This window comes from Balaenoptera ricei, chromosome 17 (assembly GCF_028023285.1).
Source record: "Balaenoptera ricei isolate mBalRic1 chromosome 17, mBalRic1.hap2, whole genome shotgun sequence".
In the NCBI taxonomy this organism is placed as follows: domain Eukaryota; kingdom Metazoa; phylum Chordata; class Mammalia; order Artiodactyla; family Balaenopteridae; genus Balaenoptera; species Balaenoptera ricei.
The window spans coordinates 58715056-58731969 of NC_082655.1; positions in this window are offsets into that span (position 1 = coordinate 58715056).

Genomic DNA, 16914 nt, shown 5'->3' on the forward strand with positions numbered 1-16914 from the left:
AATTATTCTTTTACTTTGCACAGGGATTCTCAAATTCAGCAAAAACTCATCCTTATGTCTGAAGTTGTAATGACTGGTATATTAGGGGATTCCAGAGAAACAGAACCATGGGAAGATTATATACATATATTTTTTATCTATTATAAGATATTGTCTCACATGATTATGGAGGCTGAGAAGTCCCACGAACTGCTGTCTGAAAGCTGGAGACCCAGGAGGGTTGATGGTGTAGTTTGAAGGCCTTAGAGCGAGAACCAGTGGTGTAGATTCCAGTCCAAGTCTGAAGGTCTGAGAACCAGGAGCCCCTGGGACAGGAGAAGATCAATGTCCCAGCTCAGCAGTCAGGCAGAGAGAGAATTTAACCTTCTCCTCCCTTTTTTAAAAAAATTAATTTATTTATTTTGGCTGCACTGAGTCTTCATTGCTGTGTGCAAGCTCTCTAGTTGTGGCACATGGGCTCAGTAGTTGTGGTGTGTGGGCTTAGCTGCAGTATGTGGGATCTTAGTTCCCCAACCAGGAATAGAACACGGCCCCCCACCCCCGCATTGGGAGCGTGGAGTCTTGACCACTGGACCACCAGGGAAGGCGCCCCCCCCGCCTTTTTGTTCTATTGAGGCTCCCAGCAGATTAGACAATGCCCACCCACGTTGCAGAGAGCCATCTGCTTTACTCAGTCCACCAATTCAAATGCTTCTTCTGGAAACACCCTCACAGACACCCAGAATAATATTTAACCAGTGATCTGGACATCCCAAGGCCAAGTCAAATTGACACATAAAATTAACTATCACAACCAGATATATTAAAGTAAGAGCACTGGCCTTGGAGATCAGAAACCAGGCTGCTAGGCCCACCTGCCTCCTACCACCTCTGTGAGCATGGGAAAGCCTCAGAGGCCATCTGGGATCTGCTAGGGGGAGGCTTGTCCAAGGCTTCCTCAACACCTTCCCATGCTCAGCTAAATGACCATCTCATAAGCAACAAGGTCCTACTGTATAGCACAGAGAACTATACTCAATATCCTATGATAAACCATAACGGGAAAAAAAATTTTTTAATAGAATATATATGTATGTATAACTGAATCACTTGGCTGTACAGCAGAAATTAACACAGCATTGTAAATCAACTATACTTCAATTAAAAAATATATTGATCAAAATAAATAAATAAATAAATAAATAAATAACTACCTCTGAATTTGTCTACCCAAGGCACGTGGGCATTGATAGAGGGGGTCCCATCAGCAATTTTCCATTAGGGTTCAGGGGCAAGAAAGGCCCAACTTGCCAATTGAAACAAATTTAGGAATATAAGATAGGCAGAGCAGGAAGTAACAGAACATTTTTCTGGGAGAGAGGTCTGTACTCTTACAGACAAAATCAAAGGAGGAATGAAAATCGAAGTGAACAACCTGCTCTGGCCTTAGTTTCCTCAACCGTTGTCTTTGCCTGGCCAACATCCATGCCCTTTCCTTCTGGTACCAACACTTTGTTTGCTTTGAGAAGTACCCTTCCACCACTGTGTCCAGACTTGGTATGACTGTCCGAGAATCCTTATCTCCCCTGGCCAAGCCCAGCTAAGCCAATGATTGAAGCTAATTTATCCTGTGAGCCCAGCACCAGAGACTGTCCATGAGTTCCTGCTCCCTAGTTCTCTGGAGCTGCTCTTTTTTTTTTCTTCAATTTAATGTTTATTGTTTCAAACAACTTCAGTTACAAGATAAAACCACTGAATACATATTTTTATTTCAAAGAGATCATGTATTCTTCTTCTTACATATACCAAGGTTATTTTTCTTTTTAAACTTGAGGCATTTATAATATTTTGCACTATCTTTAGAATGTAGAATCTTTCTAGCTATAGGTATCAAATATATTATTACTCTTTTGTATCAATGTATTTGATTGCATTCACATTTTTTAAAATATAAACTAGTTATTGTGCATTTCTAGTTGGTTCCATGTTTTTTTCTAAGTGTACAGCTTTTTCATATATACACACTATACAAAATTGAGAACCAACAAGGACCTACTGTATAGCACAGGCTGGAGCTGCTCTTCTATGTGCCCTCTCTGAGTCTAGTTCATGAAATTATTTTTAAATCCTGTGACCTATATATACATCTCCAATACTTAAGTTATCCATAGTTGGTTTCTGTTGTTTACATCTATATAACCTTTACTGTCCATACAGATTCTTCCATGGATAGGTTTCCAGGAACCTCTTTTTTTTATGTTCTCCCCACTTCTCCATCTTTTTAAAAAATTTTCCTTTTTTTTCCCTCAGCATACTTGCTCCTTCTTGCATTTTCCATAAAATGCTTAGACTCTCCAACCTGAGAGGTCAGAGAAGGCTCTCATCATGTTTCTTGGGAGAAGCTTTGGGCATTAATATTCTTCAGAGGAGAACATCTACTGGAAAAACAAACCTTTTTCTTCCTAATATTGACCACCTCTCATAGCAAAATTTTGTAGTATTATGAGCCTCTCTTCACTCTGTCTACAAATATCTTCTCTCATAAAAGATGACGAGAGAAAGAAAAGATGGATTAATAAGAGAGAAAAAAATAGAAATAATTTTGGTGTCCAACAGAGTTGGTTAGGTAAAGTACAAGAGTATCTACTTACTCAACAAAGCTATTAAAAAGTAATTATTATACCATATATCAGATAACTATTATACCATAACCAAATAGAACCCCAACGTATGCAAAATAGAACACTTTGCTATCATAGCAAGAATCCTCCAAGGAAAATAAATAAATATGAGATGGAGCATGAAAAACCCTCCATAAGCAAAAATGGCTGCCTTGGGTAGCACACAACAAAAAGCTGAAAACCCCTTTACAGAAGGACAAAATATCTTTCCCACAGAAGGGAACTACTAATAGAGCTATTAAAATCCATGAATAAGCAAATTAATTCTTGAATAACCCCTTGTAGATTTTGTTTTTATCTGCCCAGCCCACTTTGTCTCCACTTTTTCTAGAAACAAACCTTACCCCCCTTCCATAAGAAGGTACACACATGACCCCAGCTTGAGTGTCACAGAACCCTTTTCCTGCCTGTAGTGATTGGTCCAGGGATGGACGTGGGAATGCAACTGGGTCCAAGTGAAGTCCTCGGTGGAGATGTTCTACTGAAGCAAGTGGGAAAGCCTGTTCCCTCTTTGACCATGAGCAACACTCACATAATAGCTCAGTCAGAATCAGGCCCCACTTACCTTGGTGAAGCCTGAGAGGATGATAAGGGATAACCCAGCCCTAAGTGCCTGGAGCTGCCCTCAGCCTTGTAGTCAGTCTTCAATTCGGTGATACCTTCCAACAAAACCTCCTTCTTCCTTAAACTGGATGAGGTTTCTGCCACAGGGTCCCACCTGGAACCATCATTCACCTTAACAAACAGTGACCAAATGCATCTGTGGACTTGCTGTCATTTGCACAGTGTTTTACGTGACTTTTTGTACCAGTAATCCCTACCACGGAGGTCGTCTAGAGTGACTCACCTACATAGTAGTTCAGACAAGCCAAAGCCCAAATCCAGAGAGCTACCAGGGACCACATACAGACATCCTCTTCTCTCTCTTTGGACCATGCAGAACCACAATAACTTCAGAGTCTTGATTACACAAAACTGCCTCCATACTATCAGACGGGAATCACTTATTTAAGAAATAATGCACTAAAGGAAAAGACCTCCAAGTTAATAGGTGTTAATCCCCAAGATAGCTGTCCCATTGCCTTCCCCTGGTCTGAATTTGTCTTTCTGCATAGCAGAGGCCACAACTAAACACCTGGACACAGAAGTGGAGGCAAATGGGGCAGTGAGGAAATCAGACTAGCAATTCAAAAAGAGAGTAAAAAGGATTTTTGACTGGCCCAGACCTTGAAACATGGGTTCAAGCCAAGTTGACTTAAACCCCTAAAGGGAACAACGTGGACGATAAATGATGATCCAGTCTGCTTTCAGCTACAACTGGCTCTGAAAAAGAACATATATATATATGCTCTAAATCACTGTGCTGTACACCTGAAGCTAACACAACTTCATAAATCAACTATACTTCAATTGTTTTTAAAAAAAGTTACAATTGTCATAAATTATTTATTTAATTCAGATTTGTTATTAACAGAGCAGGGTATGAGCAATTGTAACAGCTAAGAGGTTGCACTAAGAGTTTATATTGTCTGGGACTTCCCTGGTGGCACAGTGGTTAGGAATCCTCTTGGCCGACGCAGGGGACACAGGTTTGAGCTCTGGGCCAGGAAGATCTCACATGCTATGGAGCAACTAAGCCCATACACCACAACTACTGAGCCCGCACTCCTAGAGCCTGTGCTCTGCAACAAAGAGAAGCCACCACAATGAGAACCCCTTGCAGTGCAAAGATGAGTAGTCCCTGCTCTCCAAAACTAGAGAAAGCCCGCATGCAGCAACAAAGACCCAACGCAGCCAAAAATTAATTAATTAATTAATTTTTTAAAATGTTCTCAATTTACTAAAAACAAAAAAAGAATCCTCCTGCCAATGCAGGGGACATGGGTTCGATCTCTGGTCCAGGAAGCCCCACAGGCCCTGAAGCAACTAAGCCCATGTGCCACAACTAATGAGCCTGCACTCTAGAGCCTGTGAGCCACAACTACTGAGCCCACGTGCTGCAACTACTGAAGCTTACGTGCCTAGAATCCGTGCTCCGCAACAAGACAAACCACCTCAATGAGAAGCCCACGCACGGCAACGAAGAGTAGCCCCAGCTCACTGCAAATAGAGAAAACCTGCGCATAGCAGAGAAGACCCAACAAAGACAAAAATAGTAATAATAAATTAATTAATTAAATTAAATAATAAAATTAAAAAAAAAAAGAGTTTATATTGTCTGAACACAAGTTTAATGCAAAGTTCAGGAGAGGAGGCGGGGAACCAGAAGAAAAACCTAAAGAGTTCAATTATATTTAAAATGAGTAATAAGGGGGACCTTCAAGATGGCAGAGGAGTAGGATGTGGAGATCATCTTCCTCCCCACAAATATATCAAAAATACATCTACATGTGGAACAACTCCTACAGAACACCTACTGGATGCTGGCAGAAGACCTCAAACTTCCCAAAAGTCAAGAAAATCCCCACGTACCTGGGTAGGGCAAAAGAAAAAAGAAAAAACAGAGACAAAAGAATAGGGACAGGACCTGCACCTCTGGCAGGGAGCTGTGAAGGAGGGAAAGTTTCCACGCACTAGGAAGCCCCTTCACTGGCAGAAACGGAGGGGTGGTGGCAGGGGGGAAGCTTCGGAGCCACGGAGGAGAGCGCAGGAACAGGGGTGCAGAGGGCAAAGCAGAGAGATTCCCACACAGAGGATCTGTGCTGACTAGCACTCACCAGCCTGAGAGGCTTGTCTGCTCACCCGCCAGCCAGGATGGGTGGGGCTGGGAGCTGAGGCTCGGGCTTTGGAGGTCAGATCCCAGGGAGAGGACTGAGGTTGGCTGCGTGAACACAGTCTGAAGGGGGCGAGTGCGCCACAGCTACCCAGGAGGGAGTTCGGAAAAAAGTCTGGACCTAACTAAGAGACAAGAGACCATTGTTTTGGGGTGCACAAAGAGAAGGGATTCCTTCCCTGTCTGCCCACACAAGGCAGAGCACTGTAAACGAGCTCCAGAGATGGGTGTGAGCCACGGCTATCAGCTAGGACACCAGAGACGGGAATGAAACGCTAACGCTGCTGCTGCAGCCACCAAGAAACCTGTGTGCAAGCAGAAGTCACTATCCACACCTCCCTTCCCGGGAGTCTGTGCAGCCCGCTACTGCCAGGGTCCTGTGATCCAGGGACAACTTCCCCGGGAGAACACACGGTGCACCTCAGGCTGTTGCAGCATCATGCTGGTCTCTGCCACCGCAGGCTCGCTCAGCATTCGAGTTATAACTACAGTAACCACCCCCCCTCCCAGCATGAGTGAGCCAGAGCCCCCTAATCAGCCACTCCTTTAACCCTGTCCTGTCTGGGCAGGAACAGATGCCTGAGAGCGACCTATAAGCAGAGGTGGGGCCAAAACCAAAGCTGAACCCCAGGAGCTGTGGGAACAAAGAAGAGAAAGGGAAATTTCTCCCAGCAGCCTCAGGAGCAGTGGATTAAATCCTCACAATCAGCTTGATGTACCCTGCATCTGTGGAATACCTGAATAGACAACAAATCATCCTAAAATTGAGGCTGTGGACTTTGAGAGCAACTGTAGACTTGGGGTCTGCTGTCTGCGACTGATTTGGTTCTGATATTTATGTTTATCTTAATATAGTTTTTAGCGCTTGTTATCATTGGTGGATTTGTTTATTGGTCTGGTTGTCCTCTTCTTTTATTATTATTATTATTTTATTTTAATATTTTTTTTCTTTGTTTTTTTTCTCCCTTTTCTTCTGAGCCGTGTGGCTGACAGGATTTTGGTGCTCCGGCCAGGCGTCAGACCTGAGCCTTTGAGGTGGGAGAGCCGGTTCAGGACATTGGACTACCAGAGACCTCGCAGCCCCATGTAATACCAATCGGCGAGAGCTCTCCCAGAGACCTCCGTCTCAACACTAAGACACAGCTTCACCCAACAGCCAGCAAGCTCCAGTGCTGGATGCCCCATGCCAATCAACTAGCAAGACAGGAACACCACCCCACCCATTAGCAGAGAGGCTGCCTAAAATCATAATAAGGTCACAGACACCCCAAAACACACTACCAGATGTGGCTCTGCCCACCAGAAAGACAAGATTCAGCCCCACCCACCAGAACACAGGCATCAGTCCCCTCCACCAGTAAGCCTACACAACCCACTGAACCAACCTCACCCACTGGGGTCAGACACCAAAAACAATGGGAACTATGAACATGCAGACTGCGAAAAGGAGACCCCAAACACAGTAAGTTAAACAAAATGAGAAGACAGAGAAATATGCAGCAGATGAAGGAGCAAGGTAAAAAATCCACCAGACCAAACAAATGAAGAGGAAATAGGCAGTCTACCTGAAAAGGAATTCAGAGTAATGATAGTAAAGATGATCCAAAATCTTGGAAATAGAATGGAGAAAATACAAGAAACATTTAACAAGGACCTAGAAGAACTAAAGAGCAAACAAACAATGATGAAAAACACAATAAATGAAATTAAAAATACTCTAGAAGGAATCAATAGCAGAATAACTGAGGCAGAAGAATGGATAAGTGACCTGGAAGATAAAATAGTGGAAATAACTACCACAGGGCAGAATAAAGAGAAAAAAATGAAAAGAATTGAGAACAGTCTCAGAGACTGCTGGGACAACATTAAACACACCAACATTCAAATTATAAGGGTCCCAGAAAAAGAAGAGACAAAGAAAGGGACTGAGAAAATATTTGAAGAGATTATAGTTGAAAACTTCCTAACATGGGAAAGGAAATAGTCAGTCAAGTCCAGGATGCACAGAGAATCCCATACAGGATAAATCCAAGGAGAAACACGCCAAAACACATATTAATCAAACTCTCAAAAATTAAATACAAAGAAAAAATATTAAAAGCAGCAAGGGAAAAGCAACAAATAACATACAAGGAATCCCCATAAGGTTGACAGCTGATCTTTCAGCAGAAACTCTGCAAGCCAAAAGGGAGTGGCAGGACATATTTAAAGTAATGACAGGGAAAAACCTACAACCAAGATCACTCTACCTGGCAAGGATCTCATTCAGATTTGACGGAGAAATTACAACCTTTACAGACAAGCAACAGTTAAGAGAATTCAGCACCACCAAACCAGATTTACAACAAATACTAAAAGAACTTCTCTAAGCAGGAAACACAAGAGAAGGAAAAGACCTACAAAAACAAACCCAAAACAATTAAGAAAATAGTAATAGGAACATAATATTGATAATTACATTAAATGTAAATGGATTAAATGCTCCAGCCAAAAGACATAGACTAGCTGAATGGATACAAAAACAAGACCCATATATATGCTGTCTACAAGAGACCCACTTCAGACCTAGGGACACATACAGACTGAAAGTGAGGGGATGGAAAAAGATATTCCATGCAAATGGAAATCAAAAGAAAGCTGGAGTAGCAATTCTCATATCAGACAAAATAGACTTTAAAATAAAGATCATTACAAGAGACAAAGAAGGACACTACATAATGATCAAGGGATCAATCCAAGAAGAAGATATAACAGTTGTAAATATTTATGCACCCAACATAGGAGCACCTCAATACATAAGGCAAATGTTAACAGCCATAAAAGGGAAAATCGACAATAACACAATAATAGTAGGGGACTTTAATACCCCATTTTCACCAATGGACAGATCATCAAAAATGAAAATAAATAAGGAAACACAAGCTTTAAATGATACATTAAACAGATGGACTTAACTGATATTTATAGGCCATTCCATACAAAAACAACGGAATACACTTTCTTCTAAGGTGCTCAGGGAACATTCTCCAGGATAGATCATATCTTGGGTCACAAATCAAGCCTTGGTAAATTTAAGAAAATTGAAATCGTATCAGGTATCTTTTCTGACCACAATGCTATGAGACTAGATATCAATGACAGGAAAAAAACTGTAAAAAATACAAACACATGGAGGCTAAATAATACGCTACTAAACAACCAAGAGATCACTGAAGAAATCAAAGAGGAAATAAAAAAATACCTAGAAACAAATGATAATGAAAGCACGATGACCCAAAACCTGTGGGATGCAGCAAAAGCAGTTCTAAGAGGGAAGTTTATAACAATACAATCCTACCTCAAGAAACAAGAAACATCTCAAACAAACAATGTAACCTTACACCTAAAACAATTAGAGAAAGAAGAACAAAAAATACCCAAAGTTAGCAGAAGGGAAGAAATCATAAAGATGAGATCAGAAATAAATGGAAAAGAAATGAAGGAAACAATAGCAAAGATCAATAAAACTAAAAGCTGGTTCTTTGAGAAGATAAACAAAATTGATAAACCATTAGCCAGACTCATCAAGAAAAAAAGGGAGAAGACTCAAATCAACAGAATTAGAAATGAAAAAGGAGAAGTAACAACTGACACTGCAGAAATAAAAAGGATCATGAGAGACTACTACAAGCAACTATATGCCAATCAAATGGACAACCTGGAGGAAATGGACAAATTCTTAGAAAAGCACAACCTTCTGAGACTGAACCAGGAAGAAATAGAAAATATAAACAGACCAATCACAAGCACTGAAATTGAAACGGTGATTAAAAATCTTCCAACAAACAAAAGCCCAGGACCAGATGGCTTCACAGGCGAATTCTATCAAACATTTAGAGAAGAGCTAACACCTATCCTTCTCAAACTCTTCCAAAGTATAGCAGAGGGAGGAACATTCCCAAACTCATTCTACGAGGCCACTATCACCCTGATACCAAAACCAGGAAAAGATGTCACAAAGAAAGAAAACTACAGGCCAATATCACTGATGAACATAGATGCAAAAATCCTCAACAAAATGCTAGAAAACAGAATCCAACAGCACATTAAAAGGATCATACACCATGATCAAGTGGGGTTTATCCCAGGAATGCAAGGATTCTTCAATATACTCAAATCAATCAATGTGATACACCATATTAACAAACTGAACGATAAAAACCATATGATAATCTCAATAGATACAGAAAAAGCTTTTGACAAAATTCAACACCCATTTATGAGAAAAACTCTCCAGAAAGTAGGCATAGAGGGAAACTACCTCAACATAATAAAGACCATATATTACAAACCCACAGCCAACATCATTCTCAATGGTGAAAAACTGAAACCATTTCCTCTAAGATCAGGAACAAGACAAGGTTGCCCACTCTCACCACTATTATTCAACATAGTTTTGGAAGTTTTAGCCACAGCAATCAGAGAAGAAAAAGAAATAAAAGGAATCCAAATCGGACAAGAAGAAGTAAAGCTGTCACTGTTTGCAGATGACATGATACTATACATAGAAAATCCTAAAGATGCTACCAGAAAACTACTAGAGCTAATCAATTAATTTGGTAAAGTAGCAGGATACAAAATTAATGCACAGAAATCTCTTTCATTGGGCTTCCCTGGTGGCACAGTGGTTAATAATCCGCTTGCCAATGCAGGGGACACAGGTTCGAGCCCTGGTCTTGGAAGATCCCACATGCCACAGAGCAACTATGCCCATGTGCCACAACTACTGAGCCTGTGCTCTAGAGCCCACAAGCCACAACTACTGAGCCCGCGTGCTACAATTACTGAAGCACGCGCCTAGAGCCTGTGCTCCGCAACAAGAGAAGCCACCATGATGAGAAGCCTGCGAACCGCAATGAAGAGTAGCCCCCACTCACTGCAACTGGAGAAAGCCCGCACAGCAACGAAGACCCAATGCAGCCAAAAATAAAAAGTAAATAAAATAAAAAAGAAATCTCTTGCATTCCTATACACTAATGATGAAAAATCTGAAAGAGAAATTAAGGAAACACTCCCATTTACCATTGCAACATAAAGAATAAAATACCTAGAAATAAACCTACCTAAGGAGACAAAAGACCTGTATGCAGAAAACTATAAGACACTGATGAAAGAAATTAAAGACAATACAAACAGATGGAGAGATATACCATGTTCTTGGATTGGAAGAATCAACATTGCGAAAATGACTATACTACCCAAAGCAGTCTACAGGTTCAATGCAATCCCTATCAAACTACCAATGGTATTTTTCACAGAACTAGAACAAAAAATTTCACAATTTGTATGGAAACACAAAAGACCCCGAATAATCAAAGCAATCTTGAGAAAGAAAAAAGGAGCTGGATGAATCAGGCTCCCTGACTTCAGACTATACTACAAAGCTACAGTAATAAAGACAGTATGGTACTGGCACAAAAACAGAAATATAGATCAATGAAACAGGGTAGAAAGCCCAGAGATAAACCCATGCACATATGGTCACCTTATTTTTGATAAAGGAGGCAAGAGTATATAATGGAGAAAAGGCAGCGTCTTCAATAAGTGGTGCTGGGAAAACTGGACAGCTACATGTAAAAGAATGAAAGTAGAACACTCTCTAACACCATACACAAAAATAAAGTCAAAATGGATTAAAGACCTAAATGTAAGGCCAGACACTATCAAACTCTTAGAGGAAAATATAGGCAGAACACTTTATGACATAAATCACAGCAAGATCCTTTTTGACCCACTTCCTAGAGAAATGGAAATAAAAACAAAAATAAACAAATGGGACCTAATGAAACTTCAAAGCTTATGCACAGCAAAGGAAACCATAAAGAAGACGAAAAGACAACCCTCAGAATGGGAGAAAATACTTGTAAATGAAGCAACCAACAAAGGATTAATCTCCAAAATATGCAAGCAGCTCACGCAGCTCAATATCGAAAAAAGAAACAACCCAATACAAAAATGGGCAGAAGACTTAAATAGACATTTCTCCAAAAAAGATATACAGATTGCCAGCAAACACATGAAGGGATGCTCAACATCACTGATCATTAGAGAAATGCAAATCAAAACTACAAAGAGGTATCACATCACACTGGTCAGAATGGCCATCATTAAAAAATCTACGAACAATAAATGCTGGAGAGGGTGTGGAGAAAAGGGAACCCTCCTGCACTGTTGGTGGGAATGTAAATTGATACAGCCACTGTGGAGAACAGTGTGGAAGTTCCTTAAAAAACTAAAAATAGAACTACCATATGAGCCAGCAATCCCACTACTGGGCTCATACCCTGAGAAAACCATAATTCAAAAAGAGTCATGTACCACAATGTTCATTGCAGCACTATTTACAACAGGCAGGACATGGAAGCAATCTAAATGTCCATCGACAGATGAATGGATAAAGAAGATGTGGTACATGTATACAATGGACTATTACTCAGCCATAAAAAGAAACGAAATTGAACTATTTGTAGTGAGGTTGATGGACCTAGAGTCTGTCATACAGTGTGAAGTAAGTCAGAAGGAGAAAAAACAAATACCGTATGCTAACACATATATATGGAATCTAAAAAAAAAAAAATGGTTTTGATGAACCTAGGGGCAGGACAGGAATAAGGACACAGATGTAGAGAATGAACTTGAGCACACAGGGAGGGGGAAGGGTAAGCTGGGACAAAGTGAGTGAGTAGCATTGACATATATACACTACCAAATGTAAAATAGATAGCTAGTGGGAAGCAGGTTCATAGCACAGGGTGATCAGCTCGGTGCTTTGTGACCACCTAGAGGGGTGGGATAGGGAGGATGGGAGGGAGACACAAGAGGGAGGGGATTGGGCATATATGATACATATAGGTGATTCACTTTGTTATACAGCAAAAGCTAACACAACATTGTAAAGCAATTATACTCCAATAAAGATATTTAAAAAATAAAATGAGTAACGAAACATACACTTTATGAATTACCACTAGCTCTAATTCTAGCCATAGTTTATGACTTTCTAGAACTTTCAAAGATATGTTTTATAAATACAAATGGTTAATTTTATGTGTTCACTTCCCTCAACTGTGGTGCCCAGTTGTTTGGTGAAACACCAGTCTGGATGTTTCTGTGCTGATATTTTTTATGCTATTAACATTTAAATCAGTAGACTTTGAGTAAAGTAGATTACTCTCCACAATGTGGGTGGGTCTCATCCAATCAGTTTAAAGCCTTAGGATCAAAAAGACTGACATCCTCCAAGAAGGAAGAAATTCTGCCTCCAGACTGTCTTTGGAGACAAGACTGCAGTGTCAACTCTTGCAGAAATTTCTAGGCTGCCCTACAGATTTTGGACTTGCCAGCCTCACAATTGTGTGAGCCAATTCCTTAAAGCACCTCTCTCTCTCTCTCTCTCTTTCTCTCTCTCTCTCGCTATATACATATGTATATGAATATGATATGTATATATCCTGTTGGTTTGGTTTCTCTAGAGAACCCTAATATATTTACATGTGTGTATGACTCTGTGTGGGTGTATGTATGTGTGTGTGTGTGTGTGTGTGTAAAGTCAGGCTCTAGGGTAAAATTTTTGGACAGACTCTATACTCAATTAGGAAATACTATGGAAAGAAGTAATACAGGATAGGGGTTAGAAGATCTTTACGTTTAATCTTACTTGAATCCTTTACTTCAGCCTAATTAATAACAATGCTGGAATTTATTTATTATATTAATATAGTTCCAAATGATCTGCTTCTTAGCTTCTCTTTAATTAAAGCTATTTCTGTTCTTAAAGGGAGACATATTACTAATTTTGGTTCTGCTTCTCATTAAAGGAGCTTACATTTTTCTATTTCCACAGCAAAGTGATATTTATTTGGGTAATAACTGGGGCTTCTCAAACTTTAATGTGCATACGATCACCGGGGATCTTTTTAGAATGTAGATTATGACTCATTAGGTCTGGGACAGGGGTGCTGAGATTTTGCATTTTTAACAAGTTCCCAGGCGATACCAGTGCCTTGGTCTGGGTCCCACACTTTGAGAAACAGGAACTAGAGTGGCGGTTCTCAAGCTTCAGCAGTATCGGAATCCCCTGCAGGGCTTGTGAAATAACACAGTGCTGGGTCCCACCCCCAGGGTTTCTGATGCGGGGGAATCTAAACTGGGACCCCAGAACCTGTGTTTTTCAAAGGACCCATGTGGTACTTATGCTGCTGGTCTGGGGGCCACACTTTGAAACACACTGAGCGAGTAATATTTCCCTAATCATGGGAATCACCTGGAGCACTTTTAAAGCTAGCGAGGCCCGTGCCCCTCTGTTAGAGTCTGACACAGTAGGTGCAGGAAGACCCAGAATCTGTATTCTCAACAAGCAGCTCAGACTGTTCTTCGGATAGTGAAACCCTGAGCCAAGAAGTTCTCTCAGCCCTTGATGTTCTTCAAAACCCTGTGTCAATACAGAAGTGTGAGCCCAAACCGGACCCCCTGAATCCCACCTCTGGAAGTGGGGCTAAGCAGCTACACATTTTGAACAGTCACAAGTGATTCTGATACTCACAGAGCTCAGAATCACTGAAATGGAGCCGTGGCCCAACTCTGGCTCACATTAGAGACTTTTTGAAGTATTCATTCCCTTTGGTATCACCATCCCAGCTTCTGATTTAATTAGTCTGGGCTGGGAGCCTGTATTTTAAGAAAAATACTCCCAGTAGCTTCTAAAGTTCAGTGAAGGTTGAGAATTCTGAATTGGAGTTTCAGCCTCAGATTGGCTTCAGGATAAATTTCAAACTACAAGTACCTTCTTCCCTAAGCTCTGGAACAGGGTGAGCAAAGTAGCCCTTTCCACACCTCCTTCCCCCTTGTGCACACATGGGACACAGTTGGTCTCCTAAGGGTGAGACTCTATCCCAGCAAGAGGTGTCCCTGGACCCTGTCTGACTGCAGCATCCTCCAAGAGAATGAAAAAAGTGGCCTCCTCCATTTTAAAGTCAGGTCTAAACTCATTCATTTATTCATTCATTCAAAATATTTATTATGTTCCTATTATGAGCCATCATTAAACTAGAAGCTGCAAATATAATTAAACAAGTTATGTCCCTGCTTTTAAGGAGCTTATGATCTAGTAAAAGAGTCAAGCAAATATGGCCAAAAGGCACATGAAAAGATGCTCAACATCATTAATTATGTCACACCTGTCAGAATGGCTATTATCAAAAAGATAACAAATAACAAGTGTTGGTGAGGATGTGGAGAAAAGGAAACCCTTGTGCACTGTTGGTAGGAATGTAAATTGGTGCAGCCACTATGGAAAATGGTAGGAGATTCCTCCAAAAATTAAAAATAGAATGACCATACAATCTAGCAATTCTACTCCTAGGTATTTATCTGAAGAAAATTAAAACACTTATTAGAAAAGATATATGCACTCCTATGTTCATTGCAGCATAATCTACAATACCCAAGATATGGAAGCCCATCAACAGATGAATAAAGAAGATGGGGTATACACACACACACACACACACACACACACACAAACACACACACACACACACATAATGGAATATTAGCCATAAAAAAGAATGAAATCTTGCCATTTGCGATAACATGGATGGACCTAGAGGGTATTATGCTAAGTGAAATAAGACAGAGAAAGACAAACACCGTATGATATCACTTAAATGGAATCTAAAAAGCAAAACAAACAAAGCAAAACAAATCAAAAACAGACTCATAGATACAGGGAAAAAACAAGGGGTTGCCAGAGGGGAGGGGGAGGGGAGGGAGAAAAGAAATAGGTGAGGGAGATTAAGAGGTACAAACTTCCAGTTGCAAAATAAATGAGTCACAGGTATGAGAAGTACAGTATGGGGAATATAGTACATAACCATACAATATCTTTGTATGGTGACAGATGGTAACTAAACTTATACTGGCAATCAATTTGAAATGTATAGAAATATTGAATTACTATGTTGTGCAACAGGAACTAAAATAGTGTTGTAGGGCAATTATACTTCAAAAACAAACAAACAAATATAGAAACAGAGATCAGATTTGTAGTTACCAGAGGGGGGGAGTTGGGGGAGGGGGAGCTGGATGAAGGCAGTCCAAAGGTGCAAACCTCCAGTTATAAGATAAATAAGTTTTAGGATGTAATGTACAACATGATAAATGTAATTAACACTGCTGTATGTTATATATGAATGTTAAGAGAGTAGATCCTGAGTGTTCCCATTACAAGGAAAACATATTTTTTTCTATTTCTTTAATTTTGTTCTATGAAATGAGATGAGATGATGGATCTTCACTAAACTTACTGTGGTAATCTTTTCATGATGTCTGTAAGTCAAACCATTATGCTGTACACCTGAAACTCATACAGTGCTATTATGTCAGTTCTAGCATGATAAAAGTAGAAGGAAACATTGATTAACTAATTAAAAACATTTTTTTAAAGATTCAAGCAAATAAATGGTACTCTGACTCATATCAACATTCCTATTTCCTGGGATTTAGGTGAACAGAGGGAGGAACTTTAAACTTCCCCCTCAGAATAAGATGAAATACAAGATGTATGACCTACACTGTCTTCTTCCAGGATCGGAACCCCACACACCACAGTGGGCAGGGGCTGCATCATTTTGCAGCTCCAATAATCCGATGTGTCCTTTGAGCGCTCTCTCAAAAAATAATAAAACAGCAGAACCGGAAGTGTATTTTTGTTTGACATGGACAGTTCTGTTTTCTACCATTTTCCATAAGCTGAAATGCCCACAGGAGGAGTTGCTGCTGTATCCCAGAGCACAGATGACCCTGGTGATCGGTCTAGAAAAGACCACAATTCACCCAAGGGGCTGATGATCCCTGAGACAACCGCTCCTCCTTGCTGCCACTCTCGAAACCATCTTTTCATCCTGTACATAAGTCAGGAAACAACAGCAGCGTGCTGGAGCAGAACGACCATAGCTGAGCAATTGCCTCTCATGAAAACCTCTCGTCGTCTCCTTGTGGATTCCTGATAGGAGAAGTTGTCAGTCAGTCAGCTGTTTTCATCATTTTTGGTTAAGAGTAAATAAAATATTTCTCAGTGTTTCTTGTCTTCCTCTTATTAGAATGTTATGAAACATTTCCACCGATTATCCACAGTCCTGTTGTCAACCGGGCCACAGTCTGCTGTTCACAGCTGGAGGGGAGGATATTGGTAAGGAGAATTTTAATTTAGTTAAGAGTTTTCTTTAATGAATCTCATTTTGGCAGGAGGAAGTCGTGACAGGCATCATAACGCCATCTAATCTGCCACAACCGTTTTCAAGCTGCTGTTTTTCCCTTTCCTCAGTCAATCCCATTATTCCTTTCCTTTCAGCATCCCCAAAGGGTCAAGCCCCTGTAGCTAGAAAAAAATATTATATTGAGCGGCTACCTTTCCTTCAAATGAAAAATGTTTCACATTGCTTC